This window comes from Nicotiana tomentosiformis, chromosome 12 (assembly GCF_000390325.3).
Source record: "Nicotiana tomentosiformis chromosome 12, ASM39032v3, whole genome shotgun sequence".
NCBI classification, from domain to species: Eukaryota; Viridiplantae; Streptophyta; class Magnoliopsida; order Solanales; family Solanaceae; genus Nicotiana; species Nicotiana tomentosiformis.
In genome coordinates, this window is record NC_090823.1 from 116,356,889 (window position 1) to 116,367,978 (window position 11,090).

Consider the following 11,090-nt stretch of genomic DNA (forward strand, 5'->3'; position numbering starts at 1 on the left):
ATTGTGGGTCTCGAATATGATATTAAAATATGCATGGATCGAGAATTGCAATCTGATACTCCATTTCAACAAGTAGTAGAGATTGCAAGGAAGATTGAGGGTGTTTTAGGCGAGTAAAGGGAGTCTAAAGAGGCCAAAAGGTCTCGAAGATCTGGATGGTTCAGTGGATTTTACTCTTTAACTAGAACCCATTATAGCGGAGGCTCGAGCAGTCGGTCAGCTCAGTCCGCACATCAGATTACTCGAAGTGCTCCAGTTTACAGTGCACCACTGACACAAGATTCTTATAGTGGTTATTCTAGTTATCTGGCACAAATTCAGTACGAGCAGTCGCGACCTCAGAGGGGTTGTTATGAGTGTGGTGATACTAGGCATATCATGAGAGATTGTCCCAGACTTGGGAGGGGTTGATTTTATCAGAACACTCCAGTTACAAGCTTTATTCCAGTTGATACTCCATGGGCATAATCAGCTAGAGGTGGAGGACAGGCGGGTAGTGGGTGCCTAAGAGGTGGAGGCCCGACCCGTTGATTTAATCACTATGATTTGGCTGAGGCCAATACACCAGATGTTGTTGTAACAGGTACGATCCTAATTTTTATTATAAAAGGATATTTTCCTTAATTTGATTCGGTTCTAAATATTGAGGTGAGTCCTCCTATTATGCTCCACTTATGGGTGAGCTTCGTAAATTTGTGACCCACTTATATGTTTATCCCTGTTGGGAGATTTGAAGGTGTGAGCCCGTGTCTGTCATTTATTTTTGTACACCATTGAGGGCTATAAGTCTAAAAGTAATTTTTTATTATTCATTACAGTGGGTTTAATGTGTTTCAGAATAATTGATTCCAATTTTTATGAATTATACGTCCTACCGGTATGAGGGTTCATTATGTGTTGTGAAAACTGTTTATGAAATATATTGAAAAGAAGAAAGAAAGGAAAATTGAAATTTCAGTTGGCACAATATGCAAAATACTTGTGATTCGGAGTTGAGAATGAGATCCTCGCATTTTATATATGATGTGAAATATTTAAACCGGGCTACAAGTCGTGGTGGAAGTTATAAGGACGAGGTCCTTGTGGTGAAATATTTATGAGTTTAAAATTATCCCTTTGTGAAATTAATTTGTACAATAATATCAACAGGGAGTCATGCCTGTTAGGCTTATTTGATAATTCTTGTATATTTTTCTATTCATATTTAGCCATTTTAGTGCTGTAAATATTGAGTTTTAGCCTATGAGGTGAGTGCCCAAGTGGCGTTAAATATGACTCATTAATCCGTGTAAGTAATCATGAGGTCTTCATGCCTCACATTTCGTTGTCAGTATTGTGAAAATTCGAAATGAGGTGGTGGTTAATATGAGATTAATATATGATGCTGGAATTAATTATGAACGGATTTTAAGACCAGAGATGTGGTGATGAGCATACATATGATGTGCTTCATGTCCTGATATCATTGTGATAATACAGTGTTTATAACGCTGAGATTGTGTTATTGATATATACATTGTGGATGTGTTGTTAGGAGTTGTTTTGGTGTTACTCTGGCAGGTGGTTAGACCCAATTACAGGGAAGACTCTGCCGAAATTTCTGAAAAATTTCGGAGTTAGAAATTTTTTTGGGAGATTGAGACGTGCAAAGAATAGACAAAATTATGTTATGTGTTTGAGGGCGAATGATCCTAAGCGGGGAAGAATATAACAGCCCGGAAATTTTTTGAAGTACTTCAACACTATCAAGAAAATTGATATGTGCGTAGGAACGAGTTGCTATAACCAGTTGAGACTAATACCGTGCGTTGTTGTGAAAATCAGACCTTTTGAAATGTTTGGAGTGTAAGAAATCGATCTTAAAGTTTACAAATATGGATAAAAGAAATAAACTCAAAGGAGATGATGTTGTCAGGCTTATCTCAAATGCGGTAGTATGGAATCAACCGTGAGTATATGTGTAAAAGTAAAATCATCAATTTGGTAACCTCAGAATAATTCTTAGAACGTTTGAGGATGAACGTTTGTTTAAGAGGTGGAGAATGTAACGATCCGACTTGTCGTTTTAAGAATTAATGCCCTGTTCAATGGATTAAGATCTCGAGAAGCTTCGTAATATGTATTATGACCCGTGGGTATGGTCGAGTTTGATTTTCGGAAGATTCGGAATCTAATTAAAAGAACAATTCTTATTTAGAAGATTAAATGGAAAGAGTTGACCGGAGAGTTGACTTTTGAGCAAACGACCCCGGAATAAAATTTTGATGATGGCAATAGCTTTGTATAATGATTTCAGACATAGGCGTATGTTCAGATTCGGATATGGAAGTCCGTAGGACAATTCGACGCATTTTGGCGAAAGTTGAAAAATATAAGATTTTGGAAAAGTCCTACCGAAGGGTGAATTTTTGATAACGATGTCGGATTTCGATTCCGAAAATGGGAATAGCTCCCTTATGTCAATTATGACTTGTGTGCAAAATTTGAAGTCATTCCGGATTGATTTGATACGTTTCGGCGCAAAATATTGAAGTTGGAGGATTTGAAAAACTTATAATTCGATTCAATGAGCGATTCGTAATTTTGGCGTTGTTTGACGTGGTTTGAAGCCTCGACTAAGTTCGTATTGTACTTTGGGACATGTTGGTATAATTGGTTGAGGTCCCGGAGGCCTCGGGCAAGTTTCAGATGGTTAAACAGACCAAAATTGTGCTTGAAGGAATTCTGGAATATTTCCAGTTCTGGTACCATCGCACCTGCGATGGAAATGATCGCAGGTGCGCGACCACAAAAGCAACAAAATGGTCGGAGATGCGGCATGGAGCGAGAAGGGCAAGGGTCGTAGGTGCGAAGCATTTTTTGCACCTACGTGAGCGCAGAAGCAGAAGCTCTTCTGCATGTGCGAGGGCAGTGGTCTGGGCATCGCAGAAGCGAGAATTTTCTCGCAAAAGCGAGCTCGCAGGTGCGACTAAAATGTCTGCAGGTGCGAAACTCGGCAGAAACATAAGGATTGAACTTGGTCATTTTTGGCATTTCGTTTTGGAATTTTAGGAGCTCGGATTTGGGCGATTCTGGAGGGATTCTTCACAAGCGTGGTTCGGATAAGTGTTCTATATCCTAAAGTAATTATATTTCATGAATCTATGATTATATTCATCATTTAGTTCAGATTTAAATGGAAGAAATCAAAATTTTTACAAAATCATCCAAAAACGAAAATTTAAGATTTGGAGGTCGAGTTTTTATTGGAATTCAATAAAATTGGTATGGTTCAACTCGTATCGGAATGGGTGTCCGGATTTCATGAAAATTATGTCGGGTTTCGAGAGGCGGGTCCCGCATTGACTTTTGTTGACTTTTTGGAATAAATTTTTAAGTCGACGTATTACTATCCGAAATTAGTTTCGATGAATTTTAATGAAGTTATACAATTAATTTGGATAGATTTGAGTGGTCCGGAGGTCAATTCAAGCAAGAAGGCAATTTTGGAATATCGGCATAACTTCAAAAAGATAAGTGTCTTGCTTAACCTATAGTGGGGAATTATCCCTTAGGCATTGAGTCTTATGTGCCATTTGTGAAATGTGAAAAGCCGTGTACGCGAGGTGACGAATACATACTCGGGATTATACGTGCAAAATTCATTGAATTAAAGTCTTAGGCATTATTGTGTAGTAAATTGGAAAATTATGGAAAACTATTAAATCATCTGTTTGCCATGCCTAAATCCTTATTGTTGAATTTGATTTTATATGATAATTTGATATGATTGTTACTTGAAATATTTATGAAATTTCGTGAGTATTGTTGGTTTAATATTTCTTGGAAATTAATTAAAATATGTATTTTCTTATGCAAATAATTAATTTAAGCAAACTCTAGAATAAGTGTTAATATAATTATCTAAATTTGTATTAATGAAGGTTTTGCTTTATGCTGAGTAATTTCTATCTCTATTGATTGTTTTTGGGTGTTATATATATTGTGTGGAGCCTTGAGCTATTTGTTGTAAAATTAATTGATTTTTGTTATATCTTTGGAATTTGGTTGTGGCCATTGGGCAAATTGTGATATGAATTGATTTTATTATGTTGCCGTGTTAATTTCCCATGTAAATTGTTGTGTTGTGTGAGTTATTATTTTAGGGAGATAAGGGTGGCATTTCACTGTTGATATTTGTTGGTATAAGAGCGGCATTTCACTGTTGTTGTGTTTGTTAGAATATTGTCTGGACGGAGTGATAAGTGTGGCTATAAGAGCAATAAGGTTGGCAATATGAGTGATAAGGATGGCTATTGATATTATCTGGGCGGAGCGATAAGGGTGGCTATAGGAGCGATAAGGGTGGCAATAGGAGCGATAAGGGTGGCTATTGTCGGGGACGATATGTGATGATGTGGGGTTGTGGCGTTGATGATTTTCATGTGATGTTGTGAGTTTCTTGTGTTTATTTTTATACTTTGTCTTGTTGTTGGTAAATTGATAACAATCTGATTTATGTTGAAATTGAGAGCCTGTGGCTATTTCCAGGCGGATTATATAATGAATTGTGGGCACGAGGTGATGTGAGTAGATAATGAGGATATTTGGCACGTGAATTGTTCGTGTAGTTGTGATATGAAATGTGGGCACGAGGTGCTGTGATGAAATGATAATGATATTTGGCACGTGAATTGTCCATGCAGTTGTGATATGAAATGAGGGCACGAGGTGCCGAAAAAATATGATGATTTAATTATGGGCACGAGGTGCAATGAAAATATGAAAAATGGGTTGAGACCCGTGTTTAAGAAAAATATGAAAATGGGTTGAGACCCGTATTTTTATGATTATGAAATGAGGTGTCACATGGTGACTTTTTAATTGAAAGAATTATATTCAAAATATTTATTTGGAAGATTTTTTACTTAGAAAGTATTATATGAAAGAATTGTATTTGAAAGATATTTATTTGAGGAAATTATATTTGAAAAGATTTATTGAAAGAATTATATTTAAAAAATAATTATTTGAGAAAATTATATTTAAAAGAGAGTTATCTGAAAGAATTATATGTGAAAGATATTTATTTGATGGACTTAATTTAATTGGGTGTAATTGTGATTATTAATTATTGAGTGATATTGATGGTACTTGTTGTCTGTTGTGCATATAACTGATCGTTTTATCCTGCCCTTATTATTATTATTATTATTATTATTTGTTTCCTATTATTTTGTATATTATATTGCACAGGTTATTAGACTAGTGAGTGTCTTCACTGTACCTCGTCTCTACTCCATTGAGGTTAGTCTTGATACTTACTGGGTACCGACCGTGGTGTACTCATACTACACTTCTGCATATTTTTGTGCAGAGCCAGGTATTGGAGATATCGTACTTGAGCAGAGTTAAAGCAGGATCGTAAGGATTCAAGGTAGAGTTGCTTGGTCGTCGCAGTCCCTTGGAGTCTTTTCATTTCATTGTACTATTAATTTTTAATCAAACAGTATTGTATATTCGGTCTCCATGATCATTCCATGTATTCAGTTAGAGTTCGTGACTCAGTACTACCAGCCTTGGGAGATTGTATATTCATATTTATTCCACTGTTAGTTTTGGTTACTTATTTAATTCAAAAAAAAAATGGCTTCAAAATATAATAGAAATCGGCTTACCTAGTCTTAGAGACTAGGTGCCATCACGACGCCTGTGGTGGAATTTTGGGTCGTGACAATGGTATACCTGTCTACCCAGACACAGGGTTAGACTTTGATCAAACATATTATTGACATACAAAAATTTCGATTTCTCGGGTTTTGACTCTATAAAAGAATGAAAATAAATAAATAAATAAATAAAAGCTAAGCTGTGGGACTATAAAAAAAATATTTTTGGATTTAGTATTTATTGTTTTTGGATTTTCTAAGGAAAGAATTGTAAATAGGGAATTAAGGAAAAGGAAAATATTTTTGATTTTTTTTTCTTTTTTTCTTTTGAAAATTGGGGCCGGAACCGATGAGATTTGCCTATGTATCTCACATCCGGTGAGAATCAGACCCGCATAGTTCGGTTAAAAATCGACTATGTTCTTCTTCTTTTTTCTTTTTTTTTTTAAATGAAAATTAATCTTTATAAATCATATGCACTAGACCACATCATTTTTTCTCTGTTCGTTCAATTAATTTTTGCTAAAGTCGGTCGACATGCAAGCCTCCCAAATAATGCAACAAGTAGCACATAACATGACATAATTGTCTCAATAAGGCGTGTCCTAAAACAGAACTCGGCCCCTGTGTCGAGCGCTGCTAAGTCAAATGTACATAATGCAAATAAAGCGTAGCCTACTAGAGATATTCATTACTTGTGGCTTGTTATTCTAAGTTTTCAAATCCTAAAGGAGATGGTATCTGGACCTGGCTTACCCGGGCGAACAACTCGAGCCGAGGAGCATCAAGCGTCACCAGTAGTAGAACAACACTGACTAGCTAACGGCTATCCCGTCTAATCATGTATGACTAAATCCTTCACCAGAAGCTCGTTGACTAACTGGCTTTATCTCAAGACAAAAATTTTGTGATGCTGGTAGGCAAACGCAACATAACTAACTATCAGAAGACTCAGAGGGGTGCGAGAGAGGATACAATTTATATGTACAGTTCAACAATATCAAAGCGGTAAAAAGCGGACAAATAGCACATTAGGCCCAAATAAATCACAGCATACACAAAAATTAATAAAGCCAAATAAAGTCAATATACAAGCTCGAATTCTTAAAAGTCCCCAGCAGACTTGCCAGAGCTGTCACACCCCCTTTCTACCGGCAAAATAATATGTGGATTAAACGGTTTTTCAAATTAAAGTAACAAAATTGAGTAGGGATTATTTTATTTACAGTGTCGCCACTTGGAATTGATTTTGTTGGTGTTCCAAGTCACCTTTTATTTGAATTCCTAGTCAAAGTAAGATTTGACTCTATTATTATTGGTCTGCAAAAACAAAGTCCGGGTAAGGAATTCTGTTGACCGGAGAGAAGGTGTAAGGCATTCACCGAGTCCCGTGGTTCTAGCACGGTCGCTTTTATTGAATAAAGTGGCTTGAATTAATTTTGAATAAAGTGTATTTTATTAGCCTTGAATTACTATCGTCAAATGCCGCTTAAAAATTAATAATTAAATTTTATTAATTTTGCCTTGGAGCATGTAAGCACACAAGGTCTTTATTTAATTATATATACTAAACCAAGATACGTGTCGGTACACATGGTTTAAATATAATTAATCACCGAATAGCATAATTTATTAAACAAAGGTCAAGGAGCGAGAATGCACACGCGACCATTTTTTATTAATTACATGGACCAAGGATCGTGTATGAGCACATGGTCAATATTTGGAACACACCTAATATTAGAAGTGATTGAGTTGCTAAATTATCTATTCAAGAGGCAAGGATATGACATTAAAATTATCTAACTAAATATGATATCAAACGTAGACAAACTCGTGTTTGTTGTTATTTCATGGTGATGGACCAGTTGAATGATTGGTTGAAGAAAATAGGCTAGCTTTGTTATTAAAAGAAAATGGGCAAACTCTTGAATTTTATTGGTATTGAGTTGCTACAATTTTTGTATACAAAACGGGCCAACTGAAATGAATCCATTTGGCTCAATTAGCTATATAAAGAAAATGGGCAACTTTGTTGTTAAAGAAAAATGGGCCAGCTTGTTTTGAAAACAAGAATAGACTAGCAGGTTAACCCATTTGGCCCAATCATATTAATTTTAATTAACACAGTGACCCAATAGCTTAACAACTAACCAAAAGCCCATTATGCATCATTGTCACGACCCGAAATTTCACACCGACGGGACCGTGATGGCGCCTAACATTTAACTTACCAGACAAGCCAATATTAGAAAATTATTAAACCAATTCCTTATTTTCATTCAATAAATAACAATAATTAACTAAAATAAAATATAATAAGTGCGGAATATTATAAAACTTTATTAATTACTACCACCCGGATCTGGAGTCACAATTCACGAGCATTCTAGAATTTACTACAAGTTATAGTCTGAATGAAAGAAAACAGTAGGACATAAAAAGATAGACGGGGACTTCATGGTCTGTGAACACCGACAAATCTACCTTGAGTCTCCGGACAGCGGACCAATAGCAAATCTCGATCAACCTGAGCCGGTATCAAAATCTACACAGAAAGTGCAAAGTGCAGCATTAGTACAACCGACCCCATGTACTGGTAAGTGTCGAGCCTAACCTTGAAGAAGTAGTGACGGGGCTAAGGCAAGGCACCTACAATCAACCTGTACAATTTAACAGTGTATACGCAAATAACAGGAATGAAGAACTAAACAGGAAATGTCGGGAGGGGAGACATACTGAGGGGAATACAAGATAAAGAACTACAACAAAATGATCACCGGAGTAGTCAATATACCATGAATCAACAGGAATAGTGAATACAGTAAAGAAAAATGCACGGCATCACCCTTCGTGCTTTTACTCTTAATCTCACCATAAAATTAATAGAAACGGCACGGCATTACCCTTCGTGCTTTTACTCTCATATCATGGCACGGTATCACCCTTCATGCATTAACACTCACAATATGGCACGACATCACTCTTCGTGCATTAACACTCACAATATGGCACGACATCACCATTCATGCATTAATACTCACAATATGGCACGACATCACCCTTCGTGTATTAACACTCTCCATTACCATAATGCAATGCATAAATAATAACAGGGAGATAGAATAACAAGCACAAACCTTACTTCCACATTTGGTTCCATAATATCAATCTCAACTTGAAATAAAAATTCAATTATCACCAGAAAATTCCGTAAACATGATAAGAACGATAATTTGAACAACACTAGTATAACACGTAGCAATTTGGCATAGGAATAAGACAATATCAAAAAAATAGAGAAACATGAAAAAATAGGTAAATTGGCGGCGCATAGGTACTCGTCACCTCACATATATGCCGCTCACATGAATTTAACTTAGCAAATAATCTAAGGTTCCTAATTCTCTCAAGTCAGGATTAGACACAACACTTACCTCGCTCCGAATACCACTTAATTCTCAATCACAACTTTTTCTTTGGAATTCACCTCCAAGCCACTCGTATCTATTCAAAAATGACTCAATAATATCAAATATTACTAAAGGAATCAATTATATTGCATAAATTAAATTTCCCAAATTTTCCTCCAAAAAGTCAAAAAATCGACCCCGGGCCCGCTTGGTCAAAACCCGAGGTTCGGACCAAAATCCTTTTACCCATTCACCCCCGAGCCCGAATATGTAATTAGTTTTGGAATCCGACCTCAAATTAAGGTCTAAATCCCAAATTTCTGAAATTCCTATTTTCTACCCTAACCCCTAATTCTACCATGAAAACTCTAGATTTTAGGTTGAAAATTCAAGAAATGTAATGGGTAATTGAAAGAAGATGGTTTAGAATCACTTACCAACAATTTGGGGAAGGAATGACTCTTGAAAAATCTCCCCTCACCGTTTGGTTTTTGAGAAAAATGAGTTTTTTGGCAAAATTCCCGTTTTGGGTTCTGTTAAGTGCTGGGCGACAGTGTTCATCGCGTTCGCGAGAGCACTGTCGCGTTCGCGAAGGGTACTGGCTGCCAAGCCTTCACATTCGCGAGACCCAGCTCGCGTTCGCGATGATCACTTCCCTCTGGCCTTTGCGTTCGCGAGACCCAGCTCGCGTTCGCGCTGAAGGAACGACAACCCCCCCTCCCCCCCCAAGTCCCCACATGCTTCGCGTTTGCGTTGAGCCGGTCACATTCGCTAAGGGTAAATCCCCCATCACTTCGCGTTCGCGAAAAAGAAGTCTCAGCCTCATCAGATTACTCTTCGCGTTCGCGAGAGGACCTTCGCGAACGCGAAGAAGGATATGACAGACACCAGAATCTGCAGAAACTAGATTTTTCCCAAGTCCAAAACATTCCGTTGCCTCTCCGAAACTCACCCGAGCCCTCGGGGCTCCAAACCAAACATGCACACAAGTCCAAAAATATCATATGAACTTGCTCGCGCGATCAAATCGCAAAAATAACTCCTAGAACTCTAAATTTAGCACCAAATCAAATGAAATTCTCAAGAACACTTTAAAACTTCTAATTTCTCAACTGGACGTCCGAATGACGTCAAATCAACTCCATTTCTTACCAAATTTTACAGACATGTCTTAAATATCATAATGAACATGTACGAGGCTCCGGAACCAAAATACGGACCCGATACTTACAATGCCCAATATCAATCAATTCTTACAAACAAATAATTTCCAAACTTTTAATTTTCATCAAAAATTCATAACTCAAGCTAGGGACCTCCAAATTCGATTCCGGGCATACGCCCAGGTCCCATAATTCGATACGGACCTACCGGACAGTCAAAGCACGGATCTGGGCTTGTTTACTAAAAATGTTGACCGAAGTCAACTAAAATCAACTTTTAAGGCAAAAATTCTTATTTTCATTAGTTTTCAACATAAAAGCTTTCCGGAAACCTGCCCGGACTGTGCACGCAAATCGAGGAGGTTAAAAATGAGATTTTAAGGCTTAAGAGCGCAGATTTGAGTTCTAAAATATAAGATGACCTTTTGGGTCATCACATTCTCCACTTCTAAAACAACCGCTCGTCCTCGAACGGACATAGAAAAATACCTGGGCTGGTGAAAAGGTGGGGATATCTACTTCGCATATCAGACTCGGACTCCCAAGTAGCTGCCTCAATAGGCTGACCTCTCCACTGCACTCGAATGGCCACCAACTCCTCCTCGTACGTCAAATCCTTATCCAAACGGACAGAGCTGAAATCTAATACGTGGGACGGGTCACCATGATATTTTCGGAGCATAGACACATGGAATACCGGATGAACTGAGGATAACCCTGGAGGCAACGCAAGTCGATAAGCTACCTCCCTCACTCTCTCGAGGATCTCAAATGGCCCGATATACCTAGGGCTCAACTTGCCCTTCTTCCCAAATCTCATAACACCTTTCATGGGAGATACCCGGAGCAATATTCTTTCTCCAACC